The 22,788-nt window shown below is 41.5% G+C and overlaps 1 long non-coding RNA gene across 1 annotated transcript in view; it reads left to right on the plus strand.

The window, feature by feature from the left end:
• The first annotated feature begins 3,121 nt into the window (after positions 1–3,121).
• Positions 3,122–22,788, plus strand: part of LOC142101694 (uncharacterized) — a 30,782-nt gene continuing 11,115 nt past the window's right edge. Inside the window, exon 1 of the long non-coding RNA XR_012679130.1 lies at positions 3,122–3,203. This is a non-coding gene — a long non-coding RNA (uncharacterized LOC142101694). The remainder of the gene's footprint in view (positions 3,204–22,788) is intronic.

A 22,788-nucleotide genomic window follows, 5' to 3' on the forward strand; every position in this document is an offset into this window, starting at 1 on the left:
CCCAGCAAGGTGTAATATGACCAGTAATAATACCCAGCAAGGTGTAATACGACCAGTAATAATAACCAGCAAGGTGTAATACGACCAGTAATATTACCCAGCAAAGTGTAATACGACCAGTAATAATACCCAGCAAAGTGTAATACGACCAGTAATAATACCCAGCAAGGTGTAATACGACCAGTAATAATACCCAGCAAGGTGTAATACGACCAGTAATAATACCCAACAAGGTGTAATATGACCAGTAATAATACCCAGCAAGGTGTAATATGTCCAGTAATAATACCCAGCAAGGTTTAATATGACCAGTAATAATACCCAGCAAAGTGTAATATGACCAGTAATAATACCCAGCAAGGTGTAATATGTCCAGTAATAATACCCAGCAAGGTTTAATATGACCAGTAATAATACCCAGCAAAGTGTAATATGACCAGTAATAATACCCAGCAAGGTTTAATATGACCAGTAATAATACCCAGCAAGGTGTAATATGACCAGTAATAATACCCAGCAAGGTGTAATATGTCCAGTAATAATACCCAGCAAGGTGTAATATGTCCAGTAATAATACCCAGCAAGGTGTAATATGTCCAGTAATAATAACCAGCAAGGTGTAATACGACCAGTAATATTACCCAGCAAGGTGTAATACGACCAGTAATATTACCCAGCAAGGTGTAATATGACCAGTAATAATACCCAGCAAGGTGTAATATGTCCAGTAATAATACCCAGCAAGGTTTAATATGACCAGTAATAATACCCAGCAAAGTGTAATATGACCAGTAATAATACCCAGCAAGGTGTAATATGTCCAGTAATAATACCCAGCAAGGTTTAATATGACCAGTAATAATACCCAGCAAGGTTTAATATGACCAGTAATAATACCCAGCAAAGTGTAATATGACCAGTAATAATACACAGCAAGGTGTAATATGACCAGTAATAATACACAGCAAGGTGTAATATGACCGGTAATAATACCCAGCAAGGTGTAATATGTCCAGTAATAATACCCAGCAAGGTGTAATATGACCAGTAATAATACCCAGCAAGGTGTAATATGTCCAGTAATAATAACCTGCAAGGTGTAATATGTCCAGTAATAATACCCAGCAAGGTTTAATATGACCAGTAATAATACCCAGCAAAGTGTAATATGACCAGTAATAATACCCAGCAAGGTTTAATATGACCAGTATTAATACCCAGCAAGGTGTAATATGTCCAGTAATAATACCCAGCAAGGTTTAATATGACCAGTAATAATACCCAGCAAAGTGTAATATGACCAGTAATAATACCCAGCAAGGTTTAATATGACCAGTAATAATACCCAGCAAAGTGTAATATGACCAGTAATAATACCCAGCAAGGTGTAATGTGACCAGTAATAATACCCAGCAAGGTGTAATACGACCAGTAATAATACCCAGCAAGGTGTAATATGACCAGTAATAATACCCAGCAAGGTGTAATATGTCCAGTAATAATACCCAGCAAGGTGTAATATGTCCAGTAATAATACCCAGCAAGGTGTAATATGTCCAGTAATAATACCCAGCAAGGTGTAATATGTCCAGTAATAATACCCAGCAAGGTGTAATATGTCCAGTAATAATACCCAGCAAGGTGTAATATGTCCAGTAATAATACCCAGCAAGGTGTAATATGTCCAGTAATAATACCCAGCAAGGTGTAATATGTCCAGTAATAATACCCAGCAAGGTGTAATATGTCCAGTAATAATACCCAGCAAGGTGTAATATGTCCAGTAATAATACCCAGCAAGGTGTAATATGTGTGTGCGAGGGGGGGGGGGGGCAAACCGATATCTTGCCTAGGGCCCCATGAGGTGTAAATCCGGCTCTGATTCCTCTTGTATATTTAAGACCTCAATGTGCCAAATTGCTAATTGAAATTGTTATGTGGTTTCTCACTGTAACAGGTTAACTTTGTATTAAGATACCATCAAGCTTGATCATATCACATTACACACAATGGGTCTGAGTCATTAAGGAAAGGAACGCAAAAAAAAAAAAAGAGTATCTTTGCACCTTGGCAAAAACATGTTGCATTGGAGGGGGAGGTAAATTTAAAATGTGATGGCAGATTTATAGTTGGGGTGTAGCATGCTCTAGATCAACTTTAAATTTCAATGTACAAATAAAGCTATCACATATTTGTGTGCTAGATGAAAAAAACAGACAGTATTTATCTTATGTGCAAAATAATAAACTAATTTGCACCCCTTGTATTGTAACATGGTTTTGTCGAGGAGAAAACTCTAGCTCTAGAAAAGTTCTAGCATACAAACCCGTCCATCATTACTATCACTCGGCACGTACACCTGATCTGTAGCTGGTGAGATGCCCAAAGCTGGAATCAGACGCTGCTGTGCGCACTCTCCCTTGGCACGCTCTTAATGTATGTTGTCCTCCCCATACCCACCATGTTCCGCCCTGCAAACCCTAGGCAGTCACATGTCTCCGTTTCACGCATGATTTGAGTGGAAATACATAAAATCATCATAATTTATTTATATAGCGCCACTAATTCCGCAGCGCTGTACAGAGAACTCGTTCACATCAGTCCCTGCCCCATTGGGGCTTACAGTCTAAATTCCCTAATATAGACACACAGACACACACACACACACACACACACACAGACTAGGGTCAATTTGTTAGCAGCCAATTAAGCTACCAGTATGTTTTTGGAGTGTGGGAGGAAACCGGAGCAAACACGGGGAGAACATAAAAACTCCTCACAGTTAAGGCCATGGTTAGGAATTGAATTCATGACCCCAGTGCTGTAAGGCAGAAGTGCTAACCACTAAGCCACCGTGCTGCCCAAATGGACGGCATGTAAATGGACTTGCGGTCCTTAATTAATCAGGCCCTATGCGTCTAGTCTAATTGCCATTTGTTTATACTGTTTATCCCTGATGAAGACTAGCAAAGGTGAAACGCGTAGTTAAGACTAATCAATACTCTCTTTACCAGAGGGCAACAAAACATGTCCTGCAAGGAAGAACTGCCGAACGAAGTATCGCCACCACTCACAGCAGCACTCAGGAGCCGATACGATCTTGGAGAAAAACCTCTCACCTGACGTCGGACCTCCCCAAGGACGCGTGCACATGGAAAACACTGAACACACTGAGGGGACCGTAACGGCCGGACTAGTGAATAGTGAGTACAGATACCTCTCTTTATTGTTTTGAACGAAGCAGACTGAGAGAATCTAGGACAATATTACCTCTAAGGAGACAAGCTGAAACTCCCAACAACTAAACACCGTCTATTGACGGAAACTTCTAAACTACTTGGACTGCAGATTCTATTAGGAAAACTGAGCCCAGAAGAATTAAGACTGCGTTATTGATGCTATTATCACTGACTGATATAAAATAGGTACTGAAGACTTTAAATAGATACAGTTTAACATTATGATACCTTCTTTGAAACATAATAAGACTCTGATTGTTTTTCTGCTATATGCATACGGTACTGTTTATTGCGATACTTTACTATTTGTACTATTTTTATCTTTATCACTGCATTGTGTTATTAAACATTGACAAATATTGCCTGTCTCAGTTAAATTTACAAACAAATGTAATATTAGGGCATCTCGCACTTTTTCAAACCCGCAGTTTAGTAAATATACCCCCCTAACCTTGCTCGTTGGCATTTGTTAATTGGACTAGACTACCAGATAATAAATTATATAGTTTATTTCCCATTGTTTCTGAATTAACACTGCTTTTTATCATTACAAATCACTGACCATTATTTTTTTGGTTTAGTGGTGTAGTGGGCAGCACGGTGGCTCAGTGGTTAGCACTTCTGCCTCACAGCACTGGGGTCATGAGTTCGATTCCCGACCATGGCCTTATCTGTGTGGAGTTTGTATGTTCTCCCCGTGTTTGCGTGGGTTTCCTCCTGGTGCTCCGGTTTCCTCCCACACTCCAAAAACATACTGCTAGGTTAATTGGCTGCTATTAAAAATTGACCCTAGTCTCTGGCTGTCTGTCTCTCTGTCTTTGTCTGTCTCTGTCTGTCTGTCTGTGTGTGTGTACGTTAGGGACTGTAGACCCTCTCTCTCTCTGTGTGTCTATATTAGGGAATTTAGACTGTAAGCTCCAATGGGGGCAGGGACTGATGTGAATGAGTTCTCTGTACAGCGCTGCAGAATTAGTGGCGCTATATAAATAAATGATGATGATGATGATGAGCTATGATAGCTACACCACTAAAAGATTAATGTAACGTTCCTTGTACATGATATAGTGTTGACGTCTATGTCACGTAAAGAACGATTCTATATTGTCTCTGAGTGACGCCATGTTTTACATGATCGCAGTATTATATTATATTAGCCTTGTTCCATCAGCCAATTGTCCATTACTGAACAATATCCCCCCATAATGCTAAGCTATTCACCCAATGTCGGGGGAAAAGTATGTTTCTTTAATGGGGCTGAGGAGACTTGTGAAAGGTATGCAGCGTCCATTTTGCTAAAACTGTACAAAGGTGCAATAACAGCAACCAATCAGCAATTAGCTTTCATCTGTCTGGTGCCAGTTACACAATGAAAGCAAATGACTGATTGGTTGCTATTGGTTTTAGCAACTACAGTAAAGTACCATCAATGCTTCGGCTTATTAAGGATATTATAATAGGGAATTTGCTGGCGCTATATAAATAAATATTGATGATGAATGTCGATAAAGGTCCTCTCCAAAGTTACCCACATGCAGGGGGTTCTGAATGCCAACTATATATTGCTTCTAATCTGCCATAGACGTCAGGAACAGATTGCAAAGTAAAAGTTATTTCCCATAGCTGTTGAAAAGATTAGATTTCCTCACCTCGATCATATGTCTCCAACACACAAATAAAAGCTACTTTTTTTCTTCAAAAAAGTCACATGCTGTGTATTCATCCTTTCCCTCACAAACAATGTCAGCGACATGTCAGCAATGTTATTTCTTGGCTCAGAAATCGGCGACATAACTAATACATGGAGACAGCTGGTGCTTCAGTGTTTTCTAAATATAAAGCTAAACAACTAGAGCCACCAACGCCGCCGGCTCCCAGCGGTGACAATGGGGTTTTCATCGCTTCAATCTGCGGCCAACAAGTCCCGGGCAACATATTTAACCCCGTCTCTGCCAGAAGGACACAAAGGCACGGATAACGGTTTTAGGCGATCCCATCGGGATTCTCCAACTCACCCTCTGCTCCTCTGGACGGACCTGGCTCTCTCCCCATCCCGGGTAGTCTCCGCTGTGGAGAGATCTGCCGTCTGCTGCAGCTTTAAACAACTCTAAGCCACTCGCTCCTGTTTCCAGATGTATTCTGTATTACTGATCAGAAGCCAAATTGCACACGTGTCCCCTTGAAGTCCAGTTTCAGCCCTGAATCTCTGTAATCATCTCACTTTCCTTCTCACTGACGCCTCCGCGCTGGATATTTTTTACGTTTTATGATCTGTTTTTTTCGTGCTGGTTTCTAGCACCTGGATTACCCAGAATTTCCTCTGTGTCTTTTTTTTAATAGTCCTCTCATCGGTTCTCATCCATTACCTGGCAGAAGTCCCCGCTTCCTCTCCTGACACGACTTCACTAGCGGCAGCAGCCAAGTAGGATGCAGAGAGATTTATTCAGTCGGTGGAAAGCTTGTTTGCACCATTCATACAGGTGACCAGAGAGACCGCACCTAAACCGCACTGCTTAACGCCTCTACAGGAACAGAAATAGGATATTGGAGAGAATGTGCTGTATAAAGTCCAGTACATCACTGAACCAGGAGGGACTTCAGTACATAAAGAGTGGAAATATGTAACTGAACGCTGGAGCACCTGTTGTATAGAGGCGGATAGAATGAAAAATACGTATTTATTTCACTACATTTTAATAGTATGGGTTTGAAAAAGTGGAGATGTTGCCTATAGCAACCAATCAGATTCTAGTTATCATTTATTTAGTACATTCTACAGAATGACAGCTAGAATCTGATTGGTTACTATAGGCAACATCTCCAATTTTTCGAACCCGCAGTTTAGTAAATACACCCCTAATTTATTTGCCTCTATTCCCATTAGCAGAACTTTTTCCCCTCATACAACAAGATCATTCCTTAGCCTACAATCGTTACAAATTCAATTCTTTATGCAAGCTTCGCAAACTACCTCTTAACCTCCCTAGGTTAACCTACCTGATGACCACCCCCCACACAGGTTAATCTACCTGATGACCACTCCCCACACAGGTTAATCTACCTGATGACCACCCCCCCACAGGTTAATCTACCTGATGACCACCCCCCCACAGGTTAATCTACCTGATGACCACCCCCCCCCCCCCCACAGGTTAATCTACCTGATGACCACCCCCCCCCCCCACAGGTTAATCTACCTGATGACCACCCCCCCCCCACAGGTTAATCTACCTGATGACCACCCCCCCCCACACAGATTAATCTACCTGATGACCACCCCCCACACAGTTCTGACCCCCAAACCAGCATTTCTGTGTTACTGGATCATATAGGGCCACTAATCACATTTTCTCCTTGCAACCTGGCTGAACCAATACACAATCTGTGGCTCATGTATCAAAATCCTATTTTCCTATAGATTATAAGCAGTCCTGTTTTATTAGCGTTTATTCCCGATTGTATAGCTCCGCAGAGTGTGCTAGAGCTATATAAAGAAATGTTAATAATAATTATAACAAATATATTTAAGTCCTCATAACCACTGGCATTAATTTATTTAGCAGTTATTTAAATAGCACATATTATGCATCTCTTTACAGAGAATAATTAATAATTCACCTCAGTCTCTGCTCCAAGATAGGGACTTGCTTGGAATCAAATAAATTACCTCATGATTTGATTTGATCTGTGAACACTGTGAGGCAGCAATGCCAACCACTGTGCCACAGAGCCACCCAATTCTATGTGTTTTATTACTGTTTTTATTGGTGTTTTTAAGCTACCGCAATGTGTCTGACAATAGAACCAATTGTTTTGTAATGTCATCAAACACGTTCACATTTTTACTAGCGTTCCGGTGCATTACATTGTGTTCTTCCGAATGCAGCTTGCAGCTCGCTGTGCGTTTACAGAGGGTAAACGGGGTAATGCTCGTAGTGAAAAAGTGTCAAACTCATGTTTTTATTAGCAATAAACAAGAAAAAAAAAACCACAAATGCAGCACCGGTGGGTAGCTGGCCTAATTATTCTTACTTTTATGTATACTTGTATTTATAATCAGAATGGGACTAGGCAGGAAAACATATTGTTTGACTGCGAAAAAGGGCTACACGTGTGAGGAGATTTTCACACTGCATAAGTACTCACAGGGCTGTGCGTTTTTTGGCCAATATTCCTAAGAACCAGCCCTGGCCAGCCTGTTGCTCTGCAAGTGTTGTGAAACTACAAGTCCCAGCATGCCCTGCCAGCTCTCGGCTGATTAGCTGCTGGCGAAGCATGCTGGGGCTTGTAGTTTCACAACACTTGGAGAGCCACAGGTTGACCAGGCCTGCCTAAGAACCTCATCAACACCTGCACGCAGCATACACTAGGGGGCGTATTGCACCATCAGACGTATTGAGTGAACACATCCTAGCAGGTGCATGGATTCCTGGGAATACCCTCCCTGACCAGCTACAAGAGGGCTCTGTAGGCCTGGCCTGAAGGGCCTCAATTCCTTTTCATATATCATTTTCCAACCAGTCCGCAGGGAGTTGTAGTCTGTTATCTTGTTTCTTATATATCAAACCATCTGTAGATATTATGCATGGTTTAGGGCAGTATTGGCTAACCTGTGACACTCCAGGTGTTGTGCAACTACAAGTCCCAGCATGCTTTGCCAATATATAGCAGCTTATTGCTGGAAGGGTATGCTGGGACTTGTAGTTTCACAACACCTGGAGTGTCACAGGTTAGCCAACACTGGTTTAGGGTAATAATTATGCTATGTCTCTTCTACCATCGTGCCACACCTATGAAATACAGATTTTACATATGTGGAAAGAATGTATAACACAGTGAACTGACAATTTTATGTTCTGTGCATTTAATTTGGGCAAATCTGTCATCCATCTCATCTAAAAGAATAGCGCCACCTGGTGGCCTGAGTAACATAAAAACTGGACACATGATTAGAGTTCCCTTCCTTGAAATAGATAAAATGGGACACCCATGTGATCTGAAGTTTGCTTGGGACATAAAATCTACCCCATACAACCTTTTAGGTCTGACATAAGGAGAGGTTAGAGAAACCTGTCTACACATTCTGAGTTCGTCAAGACTTTGCATGATGGGAAATTACACATCTCGAGTTAAAGTTTCTGAGTGGAAAAGTTAGGACATATGGAAGCCCTATAAATGATGGCTATTTCAATTAGCTATACAAAGCATACCTCTTACAGGGTATTATCCTTGTATTTCTTAGAAAGAAAAGCTCTACTAAACACATTTATCTAAATGAAAGTAGTTTTTCAGTGTTATGTCTTTAAAGACTAAGGGGTATATTTACTAAACTTCAGGTTTGACAAAGTGGAGATGTTGCCTATAGCAACCAATCAGATTCTAGCTTTAATTTATTTTGTGCATTCTACAAAATGACATCTAGAATCTGATTGGTTGCTATAGGCAACATCTCCACTTTGTCAAACCTGCAGTTTAGTTAATCTACACCAAAGGTAGATTTACTAAACCTTCTTACAGGAAAAGTGGAGGTGTTGCCCATAGCAACCAATCAGATTCTAACTATTCTTTTACCTAGTACATTCTAGAAGATCATTGGTTGCTATGAGCGACACCTCCACTTCTCTTATTTAGATGTTGTAGTAATACTGTCACTAAGGATACATTTCTGAATAAATCTTAAATGTAAAAAACAAAAAAGCCAGACTCTAAAATAGACAACCAGTTTGTAGACAGACAGCAGGAAAGCATATTCACTTAGCCAAGTCTTTAAATGACGTATCTTGTATTTTTCCTCTTTTTAACTTCAGTTGACTCACTCACTTCATCAGATTTATAAAAAAAAATAAAAAACACATTTGGGAACGATTGGGAGTCATCCGCTTTGTTTTTCTAATTTGCCTACTGTTTTGTAAAAAAATTTATGTACATAAAAAGAGATGCAGTAAATGGCAGCGACCAATCCGATTTGAGCTGTTTCTTTTCTAGTACAATATAGACAGGGCTGTTTTTGTCATAGAACGCTCAGAACGGAGTTCCGGCACCTTTTTTCCATGGGTTTTCAAAGTTTAATTAACTTTATAACATTTTTTTTTCACTCTGCGGTGCTGCTACAGTGCAGCACCGCATCTTAGCGTGTGTCCTGCTTCCGACTCCGGCAGCGTCGTGACGTCACGACGCTGTCAGTGAGAGGAGCCGCGATCAAGCAGAGAAGCGAGAAAAGAAGCATAGAAGGTAAGTATAGACTACAGAAAGCGGGGGAGGGGGCACAGAAAGAGAGGGCTACAGAAAAACGAGGGGGGCAGAACGAGTGGGCTACAGAAAAACGAGGGGGGCAGAAAAAGAGCTACAGAAAAACGAGGGGGCAGAAAGAGAGGGTTAGGGGACAGAAAGAGTGGGCTACAAAAACGAAGGGGGCAGAAAGAGAGGGCTACAGAAAAACGAAGGGGGCAGAAAGAGGGCTACAGAAAACTGAGGGGGCAGAAAGAGGTGAGTTCCGGCACCTTTTTTCTTACAATAAAAGCACTGAATATAAACATGACAAGTGTGTGCTAAGACTCTGCCGAGAGGGGTACAGAAAAATGAGGGGGGCAGAAAGACGGCTACAGAAAAATAATGTGGGCAGAAAGAGAGGGCTACAGAAAAACGAGGAGGGCAGAAAGAGAGGGCTACAGAAAAATGAGGGGGCAGAAAGAGAGGGCTACAGAAAAATGAGGGGGGTAGAAAGAAATGGCTACAGAAAAGCGAGGGGGCAGAAAGAGAGGGCTACAGAAAAATGAGGGGGGCAGAAAGAGGTTAGTTCCGGCACCTTTTTTCTTACAAAAAAAGCACTGAATATAGACATGACAAGTGTGTGCTAAGACTCTGCCGAGAGCATCGCAGGAGGGGGATCTTGGAATCCCTCCCTGGTAGGCTTTGTGATCATCCCCCATCGTAAATTGTGCAGGACTAGAAGAACCTGTACTATAGGTTATTTTTCAGGACAGGTTCCTATTGAAGTCGCTGTCCCGGCTAATGAATTGTAATAAATTGGTATGCTAATTAATTTCTTAATGCAATAAGAAATGATAATTAATATGAGCAATATCCGATGGGTCATAAATAGACTCCATTTTCACTATTAGAACCGTGTTATTCAATGGACTTTATATACGATTTTATTGACCTAAATATTATCCAATGCAGTTTTTTGCTCTATTGCTCCCTCTCTTTAACGCCCGCATTTATAACGTCCGCCTCGATTGCTGCCAGACATATTTCTCTGCAGAAAAGTACATTAAACCGTATTAATTCCATGACGTGTCTCCCATGTGGAGAGAAGGGTTAAATTAAAGACTGAGGTATGCATGTATTGAATTGCATTGTCGCTGCTCTGTTCCAGGCGAGGGCTGAGATTCTTATTTGCTCCGCTGGAACCGATGTTGTTTAAATAATGGATTTTCCAGTTAGCAGTACGTGTCTGCCACAGAAAAAGAAAATAGTAGCCAATCAGATCTTTTCTTTACTTTAGCCAATAGCAGCCTGCCTCTTGTATGATGGCTGTATTCATCGTCCAATGACACCGACTCGTTAACACCCTCTCTATACATCGGTGCCTGCGCCTTCCTACAAGTAATGGCAAAGTAATATGGTAGAGCGCTTTGAAGCACAGTAACTGGCACCGATGGTTCGCTGGATAATTCATTACCATAAGTCCCAGTTCATTTGTGCTGAACTGACATAGGGAAAACAGCTGAGTTATGGAAAGCCACAATGTACAAGAAAAAAGCTATTCAGTTGTTCATAAAGACTCAAGTGAACCGTGAGCAAAACCATTAATCAAACCGCGAACAGACATCTTTTCTGTTATCTCCCTCTGGCATCACCTGCAAGCGCGGAATGTCAGATGTCCCCGGTGACACCCTACACTGCAAAACACCAGCCCTTGTCTTATCATATTTATATATTGTGCCTGTTCCGTTGTATCGTCTTCTGTATCGGCAGCTTCATTGGGAACCGTATTCCAATCCCAATGCTTAAATATTAACATGGGAGAAGCCCATGGAAAGGTTTGTTTCAGATGAGACGCAGCGTTTAAAAAATCAGTCACATGCAGGGGCAGATCTAGAATATAATTTTACCGGGGGTGATTTGGGGGTGGGGGTGGGGTTTAGTCCCCGCCCCCTTATTGACAGCTGCGGCTGCACACTATGTACAGGTCCGTCCGCTCGGAAGAGACAGGCAGGGAGAGTGTGCTGCCTGTCTGCTCCGATTGTGTTTAAAACACAATCACAGCCGCCGGGAAGGACTCTCTGTCTGTCTGTCTGTCTCTGCCGAGCGGAGCTGCACATAGTGTGCAGCCGCAGGCAGCAAGACCCTGCGATCCGCCACTGTGCACACGTCCGTATTCAACAATGTGAAAATACGTTTGGTGATGAATACAGGTGTAGGCCCACTCTGCTCTAATAGACAATACACCGCAGGATACGTCTAATACGTATGTGCTATATCAAGTCACAAAAAAACACACAGAAAAAAAAAAGAACCATTCAATTAGTGTCACCTGTTAATAATAATATAGGGCCTGATTCATTAAGGAAATTTTAGCAAAAAAATTGACTAAGTTCTCTTATTCAAGTTTTCTGGACAAAACCATCTTGCAATACAAGGGGTGCAAATTAGTTTATTTTTTTGCACATAAGGAAAATACTGTCTGTTTTTTCATGTAGCAAAAAAATACTTGATAGCTTATTTGTACACTGAAATTTAACGTTGATCAAGGACATGCCCTACCCCAAATATAAATCTGCCATCACATTTTAAATTTACCTCCCCCTCCAATGCAACATGGTTTTGCCTTACTTACTTACTGTTGCTTAACTTTCTTTAATGAATCAGGCCCATTAATGTCAAAGCATTATAAAATAAAGTTTGTTTTTTTAATTGTTTTTTTCCCCCATGAAATACATTTGTTAGGATGTTATTAATGTCTACTGTACATAAAATACACTTTTACAGTTGCTCCTGATTGCAAACACATGTTCTAGCAGCATACATAGAAAGCCGACATCCCTAGTAATCGGCACTTAGACCAGACCTATAGCTGGTGCGGATCTACAGCAGAAAATCACCTACTTCAGAGATACCCAAAGCTTGAATCGGACTCCGCTGCGCAGGGGCAAACGCAGGATTTGTAGAGGGGGGTTTCCACACCACGCCACCAGGGGGCGTGACCAGCATGCATGGGGGCATGGTTATAATATTAGACAGTGCTTGGCTGCTCTCCAACTCTTCCTATCCCCATAATATACATGGGCAATGCTGCATGCACTACTGTTAGGTGCACGCAGCTCTCCCTTTTCAAGCAGAGCTGTGTGAAGCAGGGGCAGGGTCCAGCCACCTCAATTATACAGTGCCCCAGGCTTGAAGGGGGGTTTCCAGGCACTAGGAAACCCCCCTCGGTTTGCCTATGGCTGCGCATGCTCGAGCTTGGCACTACGCGCATCCGCCCATTCCCCTCCCTGTTCCGCCCCTAATATCGTAAGCTGTAGTAAGGTCCTTTGCGCTCGAAAATGAATTGGACGTTGCTGCGCTCTATGACGTATGCTCCGGCTCTGGGCCTACGCGGAGTAATTGAGCGCGCTATACGCAACGTTTCACCAGTTACGCTCCTTAATGAATGAGGCCCAGAATGTCTACCTCAGATCCAGCTTCTGACGGACAGGACATGCTGAGACTAGTAGTTCTTCAAGCTATTGAGAGCGACAGGATGTCCACCACTGAGCCAGACTTTGGGTGACAATGGGGCCTATTTATTAATTATTAATGCAGTACGCTTCCGGACGGCAATTTAACAAGGACAGCGTAAATGTTCCTTTGTGGTAGATGGCAATAGCAGAAGATAACAGTGGGAAAATGCTTTATTTAAATAAAGCATTTTTCTTATGTTAATTCATTAACATATTTATTTTTTTTTAATTCTAATTTTTTTTCTCTTTTCTTTTCTAATCAAAAGTGGAACCAGAACTTCAAGTTCAATTGTACATGCTTTAACCGCCGTCTGCAGAATCCCCCCCATACTGACCCGGCTAGGCGGGAAGTTACCTCTTAACGCTATGGGCCAGTATCACTCTGCAGCTAATTAAATGATGGGAGGTCTTCTGTTGCCCCAATAAGCAGTGATAGAAAACTACCGTTTATTATTAATACATAGGCCCAAGAGTATGCTGGGACTTGTGGTACTACAGCAGCAGAAAATTCACAGCATTACTACCCCTTATTAGCCTTAGTGATGCTGGGGCTTACGCCACAGAAGGAGAGCTGCGGGCTACCTTTCCTAAAACTGGACCACGTACAGGGGAATTATAGTATACGATTATATAAGATTTATAAGTGCTATTTATTTTCACTTTGTTTTCCTATATGTTTAATAAGGGATCAATCCCATCTAACCACCTTCCCTGTGCTCTTTATGCGCTATTTAAGTCATGAAAGAAGACTTTACTTTCAGTGACACAGGTCCCATTATTCAGTCCTGAAACTGAAACGTGCATTTAAAATACTTCAAACACGTACATGCGTTATAAGTGGGCTTCTGAATCACGCATACAGGTATTTATCAATCTTCACAGAGAACCCCTATCTCTGTGTAGCTGCAGTTATAAAGGCTGGGTACACACTACAGGGTTTTCAGCCGATTTCGGGCCACACTATAAACAACGGTTCGACCTGATATCGCATTAGTGTGTACGCTGCACCAATGAACGATTATCGTTCCAAAGCTAATCGTAGCGTTTCATTTGATTTTTAAACTGAACACCAAATCCCGTTCAGCGATGCTACAATGTCGTTCCAATTCTGCAGTGTGTCTGCACTCAGCACCAGCAGTGTCCATAGATCTCTATGCAGTGTGCAGAGTCACCATCTTTTCAGACGATGGTTATGACAGATGAAGAGCACAGGTCTGAAGGTAAATCGTGTAAAACGTATATAGTGTGTACACAGGAATCGGCTGCTGATCGGGACTTTTTTTTTATTTTTCTTAATCATTGGTAAAATTGTTAAAGATATCGCAATTTTCCGTAGTGTGTTCCCAGCCGAACACATCTTGGAGAAGTACAAAGTGTAAAATAACTCACAGCAATCACTTTAACTTTCATTGTCTAGCATTAAATCAATTATGTCTAATTGCTGATTTTCTACTGCACATTTACACACATAGGAAAATCTAAACTCTTTTATACTTAGTACACTTCTTATAGATACTTATATGTAGTTAGAACAGTCCTACAAATTGGGATTAGCTACTTTTCTTGGTTTAAATGCCAAATATGTGTATTTTATTGAAGGTTTGACGCCGCAGGGAGAATTGGACGCTAAAAAAAATGAGGACAGGCTCCCCCAATACTGGTGTTTTTAAGGCAATTGGAATCACCTTAATTCCGTGTGACACTCGTAGATTTTGGCTGGTGAGAAGGTATTTTATGATTCAGCAGAATAAAATTCTTGCTTAAAAAAATACAACTCACTGAATGTTAAACTGAATCCTCGATTTATTTCATCCTAACTATAAAAGTCAAAATGCGTAAAGGAATTAAATGGTTTATGAGGGATGTCCTATATTATAGTAGGTTTTTCATAATAATGTTTAAATTATGCCTCATTTTGAACACTTTTGGGCACAGTCCTATATCATTTATTTCAATTTGTACATTTAATTTGCAGCACCCTTTGCTGAGAATATTAAAGATCACAGACAAAAGCAATGGTCATAGATGTCATCATCACACAACACAACCCTGATCTTTATAATTTACAGCAGATAGGATGTTATAACAGTCTACCTAACATTGACGCCGAATTCTCCCACTATAATTTTCTACATCACAACCATTTATAATAATGTAATGTGCAGTCGATCATCACATTAATTATAATATTCTCCAGTTTAAACCAAATATATCTGTAGTATGGTATTTCCTTCCCATAAATGTAGTATGCAGAAAAGGGCATCAATAAATTATGGGCATGTATTTAAATGTGAATACCCAAGCTCATGTGATAAATAGGGATATATACATTACCATTTATTACAGTGGAATATATAAGTCGTTTTTGCCACTTATAGTCATCTGTGCTTTCCAACAACTTTAAACTTATGGAAAGTAAACTGTCAGGGCGATAAAAATGGTGCTATAATCCCTATAAAATAATTTACAGGTACACAATACTTTAGGTGAAGCTAAACAGTTCTTGTACAGTACTGTCTAGAATTACCCATTGATGCCAGACTTTTTGTACATCCCCTCTGGAAAAATAAACAGGGGGCGTGACAGTGCGATTTGCGTCATCATAGCCCCGCCCACTGTAGAATGACACAATTTGCATCATCACAGGGTAGAGGGCGGGGTCATGATGTTGCGTTTCCTATCAATTCATGTCATCAAGGCCAATCCCAATTCAGGCTAAAGTGAAGCAGTATCCAGGACCAAGCACGGTGGCTCAGTGGTCAGCACTTCTGCCTCACAGGTCTGGGGTCATGAGTTCGATTCCCGACCATGGCCTTATCTGTGTGGAGTTTGTATGTTCTCCCCGTGTTTGCGTGGGTTTCCTCCGGGTGCTCCGGTTTCCTCCCAAGTTCCAAAAACATACTGGTAGGTTAATTGGCTGCTGTCAAATTGACCCTAGTCTGTGTCTGTGTCTGTGTCTGTGTGTATGTTAGGGAATTTAGATTATAAGCTCCCATGGGGCAGGGACTGATGAATTCCCTGTACAGCGCTATGTAAATAGCTGCTGCTGATGATGATGAGGGTTCTTATTCTGCCAGGAGTCCAGTGGGATTCCCAGGGCCGTAACTAGGGGTGTGTTATAGGGACGACCGCCCTGGACGCAGTGAACTAAATATATAGTATATACAGTGATAGCACCAGTTTATATGTTGTGTCAGGATATAGTCTGGTATGTACTGTAGTAAGAGTATGTTAGATATGATTGTCTGGTTTTCACTATATAATGTATTCTCTTTCTCCAGTTATATGCTGGTTGTTTCTAGGTATGGTGCTGTGTAAGTTTGCTTTGATTAAATAACTATCGATGTATTAAATATCCAGACACCGGTATTTCTGCATAGTCTGCACATTTTACCTTGCTCTCCTATTTCTCTCACACAATCGCTGCCTCCAAACATTTGGGGACCTTTCTCCAGCCCCGATAGACGGAAAACAGACACAAGAGGAAAACAATTGCACAGTTACACACAATAGAAGAGCAACTATTGCACACAAAGACACAAGGACACAAACAGCCTATTAACCTCTCATTTATCATTTCCCATCGAGCTTTGAACTGGTCACTTTTGCCAGTATACAATAAGGCCAACTAATGTCACCATTAAAGAATATTCTGCTCAGCAGTTCCCCATCCAGACAAATGTGAACATGTCCTGTGTTTATATGGGAGAATTTGTGCTGATGTCCGCACTTTCGGACAATTAACTCTGCAGAGAACATTGGATTGTACAGAGGACAGTATGTTCTGTGCAAGTTGTAGTGTTATACAAGATCCATATACCCACCAGAAAAACTCATCGCCACCCTCATCTCTGAATATTATAAGGATATTACATGTCAGTAATGAGTCCTGAGACAGCTGAGAACATTAGTATAGGGGATATGTTATACGTTGCATAGGATGTCTGATTAATACTGAAGTTATAATACTTTCACACCTGTCTAATCCTACTATGAATGAAACTAGATAACTCGAGTGTTCTGTCTTGTCATACACATAGTAATTAATGCTGGCATGTCTCGGAACATACTGCAATGCAGCATGTGTGTTTAATGTCGTATGTGTCTGGTTTAAGTAAAATTAGTAACAAATAACGCACATTACCACTAATCACATGCATATTTAAAAAACGGATATGATGGGGTTTTGGCAGATACTACAAAAGCTTCACAAGTTATTCATAAACTAAGTTGTGGGGAGTTTTTTTATTTAGCAAAATCTCGCAGCTCATACTGGTCACAAACCTGTAGATTTGGAAGGTTTGATTGGTTTAGACCAACTTGGCAGACTAATGCATGGTCGCACAATCTAAATGTTCAAAAGCCAATCCGATAGGGTTTGTACTGGCAGAACCACTACTACCTGCCTTTAGCGAATGTTTGATGTCATCGGCTGACCAGGAAACAGTAAGTAAACTTTGCATGCGTGGCTAGCTTGCATGTATGGCCAAATTGCCTACAGATGTGATTGTTATCAATCGGATTGAAAGACCAGATTTCAGTTTTAAACCATTAGGTGAACTTTTTCTTATTTTGGCAGGACATACACATACTCTGTGAAAGCTGCCAAACTGATCAGTTTCTTTAGAGCAATACAAAATAGCTCAGCAACAGTGCCAAACATGTACAATTTTACATATATACAATTGTTAATGCAATTAATATCCACTATTAAAGAATGATACTGGAATTGGAACTACGATTGCTTTGGTAAACACTGTCAGTAATGATTTGGGCGTCTGGTGAAGCTGCCATGTATTTATCCTGTGGAGAGAATGTTAGTGCTGTTAGTTTTTAGGGTGGGGCAACTTGTAAAAATCTGCAAACGCAATCACTGAGCTGCATATGTGGAGTTGTCCTTAATTTCCTGGACTGGCCGGACATGAGACAGTTATCCTTTTAAGTTTTTGGCACTGACACAGTCCCCTCTTGTAGAGATGTCCACCTATACATATATGACAATATTTCTCGCCTGCAATATCCAGGCAGTCCTTTGCTATGTCTCACCGACCCTGACAACCAGCAATCAACATACTATTTCTAAATGCTGGTTGCTAGGGTCGGTGGTACATAGCAACACAGATACTATGACTTAGCAATTAAAAGTTAATAAGTGGCCGATTTTAAAACCACTAACCAAATATGTCTGTTTAGGGCAGGGTTAGGCGATCAGTGGCTCGCCGGCTGTTGTGGAACTACAAGTTCCAGAATACTTGCCTGAAAGCCTCTGTCTCTAAAAGCATTCTGTGACTTGTAGTTCCACAAGAGCTGTATCTGGTCTAGAGCATAAAATGTGTAAAAGCAGCGGCATCAAAATATTCACACGGGTAATGGGGATGTTCTAGAATGATGCTATGAAGCTTGGGGTCTAACATTATGCCATTTAACTGATCAATATACAAGTGCTTCCTGGGACGGCGCCCTGAGCAGAGGGCAAATTAAATTTAAGCACGACAGGACAGGCATAAATCCAGTTCATGCCTGAGATAATAGTCCTCTTATATATACTCACTGCTGATGTTTACTGCAACATAACATTATAGAGAGGAACAAGTGCTTGGATCTCATTTTGTTGCTGATCTGGTGTGATCAGTTACGGATTCGCTGACCCTGAATTTTTTTTCTTTTCTTCTTAAATCCACTCCACCCTTAGTTATTCAGTGCATCCCAACACAGCTGTGGTGATGACAAAGGACTGTCCCCACCACACAATAGCCCTCTGTCCCTGCTTTCCAGATGCTGGGCAGTACCCGGGCCCATTAGGGACTGAAGGGCCGTGCCAGTCTCCTGCTGGTAGCGCGCTTTGTGGCCGGTGATGAAGAGGGGCAGTTTTCTAAAGGTTTTCTTTCCAGATGACCTGTGAAGCCACAATGACCTCTAACCCCCTCACCTCCTACACACACCCAAACCCATCCATTCCCATAGAAAAACCATGAGATTCATGACCTGGGAGGGTTTGTTCTGCTCCTACTGAGAAGACAAAGTGTCAGCGAGGTGTCAAAAAGTCCCTGGGAATTAGTATAGAAAAGAAACGTTTGTATTAACATCTTGAGTGCTGATATGTACCGCTTGCTGGTAAGCTCACCAGCTGCTGCTGAACTACATCGCCCACTATCCTCTGCCAGCCTCGTCTAGCGATTCACAGGTTACCTAAACCTGGAAGCTAGCGTCTAAGGATTTAAAGCAGTGCCACCAGTCCCTTCGTTAGTGTCCTGGTGTACTGCGTGGGCAGATAATTCAAATAAAAAAACATAACAGTCACATTCTTGGGAAAATGAAGTGGTTGACGTGGCACCGGTTTTGGCAAACCGCACTTTTTGTTTAACCGGTGCCCTTCCAGCGCATATTTGAATGCAATGGGAAGGACGGTGGTGCAGTCGCTTGGGTGTGAAGAGGTTAAGCAAGGATCAGCGGCACCCTGTTCGCTCATTAACAGCACTGCGACCTCGCGCAGCGCAGAGCATCCAGCACGTTTCCACATACACATATTGCGCTGTGATTGTTACAGACAGGGCCGGATTCTGTGTGTCCCTTATGGTTCTCTGACAGATGGCGATTGTCCGCACAGGCCCCCCCCCCCCCCACTGTAGTAGCCACCACTTTGGACCCTACTCCAAATATAAACCAAAATATTATATATACTATATGTATAGAGGTTCCAAGATGCTATTATGACTTGACTGACTTCGAGCAAAGTCGTATGTATGGATCACGTCAACATTTTCAGGATAATCTTAGATCACTTTGGCTTCCCCAGATGATGGCGAATAACATAAGAGGAACATGAAGAATGATCTTCTGCGCAGTACGTCTGACACAGAGACTTGTTGCGCTGCGTTGAGCTAGAGCAGTTCTTATTTTAACGCCTGATGTTCTGTTTCTGGGCTTCACTTACAGTTTTACAGGAACGCATTGAAAGTTGGATAAATGTTTGCACGCTCGTCTGTTTTTCAGTTCACAGGGAAAACTTCATAGGGTAACGCACGGTATTTATAAAGGATACCTTGATTATGTCAGCAGTATCTATAAATTGTCACTATTGTCCAGTTTCTTAATACATTACAAGCTCTATTTCATAATATAACACCTGTTACATCATCCTGGTAATTAACTATTCTCACTGCTGCACTTCTGTACTCGATATTATATAATATCAATCACACACTTGTAAAAATCTCTTTATCCTTACACAAAATGATGTTGTACACACCTAGTTTATATGTTACATGTACAATTGTAAAATCTGCTTTTTAAACTTCTGATGTCATCTGTTAAGCATGAAAACTTTATATTATACACCGTTACACACTCACACTTCTCTTACCCTAGTTGGTAATCCAGGCTGGCTGGTCCCTGAGTGTGGTCTCAGACAATCCGGCTCGCGTTTATAGCTCCAGCCTTATAGATGAAATATTTTGCTGTCTTTGGGAGGGACTGGAAGTCTCTTACAGACTTTATAGGCTTTTTTTTTTTCCTGGCACCCAAAACAGTGAGCTTTGCACATTAAACTCCAGTGTCTGAGACAGCAGTATGGCAGCGTGTGATATACACACAGGTGTGTCACACTATGTTGTGGAGGTGTTTGCCTTCTCCATGTGAAATACAAATTAATCCATTATGGAAAGGTATTATGTGACAAATATGTATTTAAAGCGTACCCGTCTTCCACACACAGTGGAGGCAGCCATTTTGTGGACTGAATGTAGACTCTGTTCACTTGGAGCCCTTGGACATCATCGAGGCATGAGGTATGAGGCACAAAGTTAATTTAATAGGCTGATTATTGGCTCAGACCACAAAATGGCGGCATCCCTATGTTGTATTGGTGACGGTATTTTTCTTTAAAGCTCCCATATCACCAGAGAGACTGAAAGGTTACTCTTTTACTCTAGCTGAGGACAAGCTTTTATCACTTGTAATTTTTTTATTTTAGGCTCCAAATTGCACTCTTTTGTTTTGGGCAATAGACTCGGAGAGTCCGGTGTTCATAGAGGAAATGTTTCATTAAACTCAGCTTTATTGCAAATATCCTTCTGACAAGTCCTGGGAGAGTTTGCATCTATAGATTCGAATGCAATTATTATTTCAGGGGTTTTTTTTTTGGCAAAATAAGTCACAGTTTATTAAAGTGAATTAATTGGTGGCGGAGAAAGCTAACTGCGCGACAGCTAAAACAATTGAATACTGAACCAAACGAGTGAATGGCCAAATGACCCTGAATCCACTAACCAAGGATAAAATCTCTTACTGACTGGCCGTCACTAAATCTGCCATCAGAGTGACTACACCCCCTCTCGGCTGTCGGGGGCCTACAGAAAAAAACTTTTATTGTCTAAAATGATATCCTTGATTGTACAGCCTATCAATGCACTTGGAACTTGTGACATCACTGAGGCACGAGGCATCGCATTCCTCATGCCTCAGTAATATCATTAATTCATGGCCAACCGATGGCTGCATCCTCATCGATCATCGGTTCACCTCTCATAATGACCGTCTCCACTGTTTGCTGGGGAGATTGTAATAGGCTGAGAATTTCTAATAGTGAACTCTAGAATACTGAGCAGAATTTCCCCTGTAGGCATTTGACTTATAAACAGATATTGGCAGCCAGCATCTTATTGATGTTGTTGCAGCCCAATAATTCTAATGTACCGAGCGACCTGATGATGCAGTACAGCATTGCAGAAATCTAGCACATTGTGTAGACAGCAGGACGCACTCCCTGCTGCAAGTTATATGGAGATTTAAGGCCACAAAGCAGTGAGCAGAGTGCGCTTATACAAGTCACAGAATTCCAAGGTGACCTCTAATACCTGTAATCATTCCCCACAGGGGCTGGGTGCGTTATTTCTTATAATACTCATGTTTTCCCAATGAGCACTGAATTGATGACATCAGAACTCACTTTTATACAGCTTTAATTTTCTGATACCACTTGTGTATTATAATAGGCTACTGGAGATTGATTTAGATCTATGATATCATCACAATGGCGTAATGATTCATTTAGAGATTAATAATCTCATAGTCCTCTTAAAAGGACACTGCTTGAAAGCTTCTGTCAAAGTACCATCCCTAGTATAGGAATCCGTCACATATCGCTGTGACTTTACTAATTAGATGTATTCATCAGGCAGAAGAAAGGCTGCTGTCTCTCCCACCACCTCCCTTCAAAGTGGTCACGTCTTTACCCCTCTGTGATGTGACACTAATTTCTTTGCTCCAACAAACTTTTGGTATTTGCTGTGTGAGCAGATGGAAGCCTTAGTCAGACCCAAAGACCCTTCACCGTCCCCAATTACGGGATTGAGCGGACCTTAAACCTGGATCTCCCTCCCACGTCAAGAGCTAGTGGGTCAGCGCAGGGCATTAGGGCCAGTTGACGGCCGCTCCTTCTCAAACAGAGAGGTCACATCACCAAAATCTCTGTCTTGATCAGCGGATTTTGTTCCTCTTTTTTTTTTCTTTTTTTCTCAGGCGTTGTTGCCAGGAAACCAGCTGAAGCGGGACAGATATTCCAGCTTTTACGGCGGAGAAAGGAGAGAGAGAAAGGAGCTGAAACAAACACAATTTATGGAAGCATATAACTTCATTACTGATCCAGCACGGGGGAGAGAGAGGGGGGCTGGCCGCATCCAGATACCACCTGAAACACACAGAAATCTCACCGCAGCTCTAACATACCACCGTTCCAGGCTCAAATGCATCTTGACACTTAATTAAAAAAAAACAAATCTCAATTCCAAGGAGACTGATCTAAAAAACTGTAACAGAGCCATTTACAA

This window comes from Mixophyes fleayi, chromosome 9 (assembly GCF_038048845.1).
Source record: "Mixophyes fleayi isolate aMixFle1 chromosome 9, aMixFle1.hap1, whole genome shotgun sequence".
NCBI lineage: Eukaryota > Metazoa > Chordata > Amphibia > Anura > Limnodynastidae > Mixophyes > Mixophyes fleayi.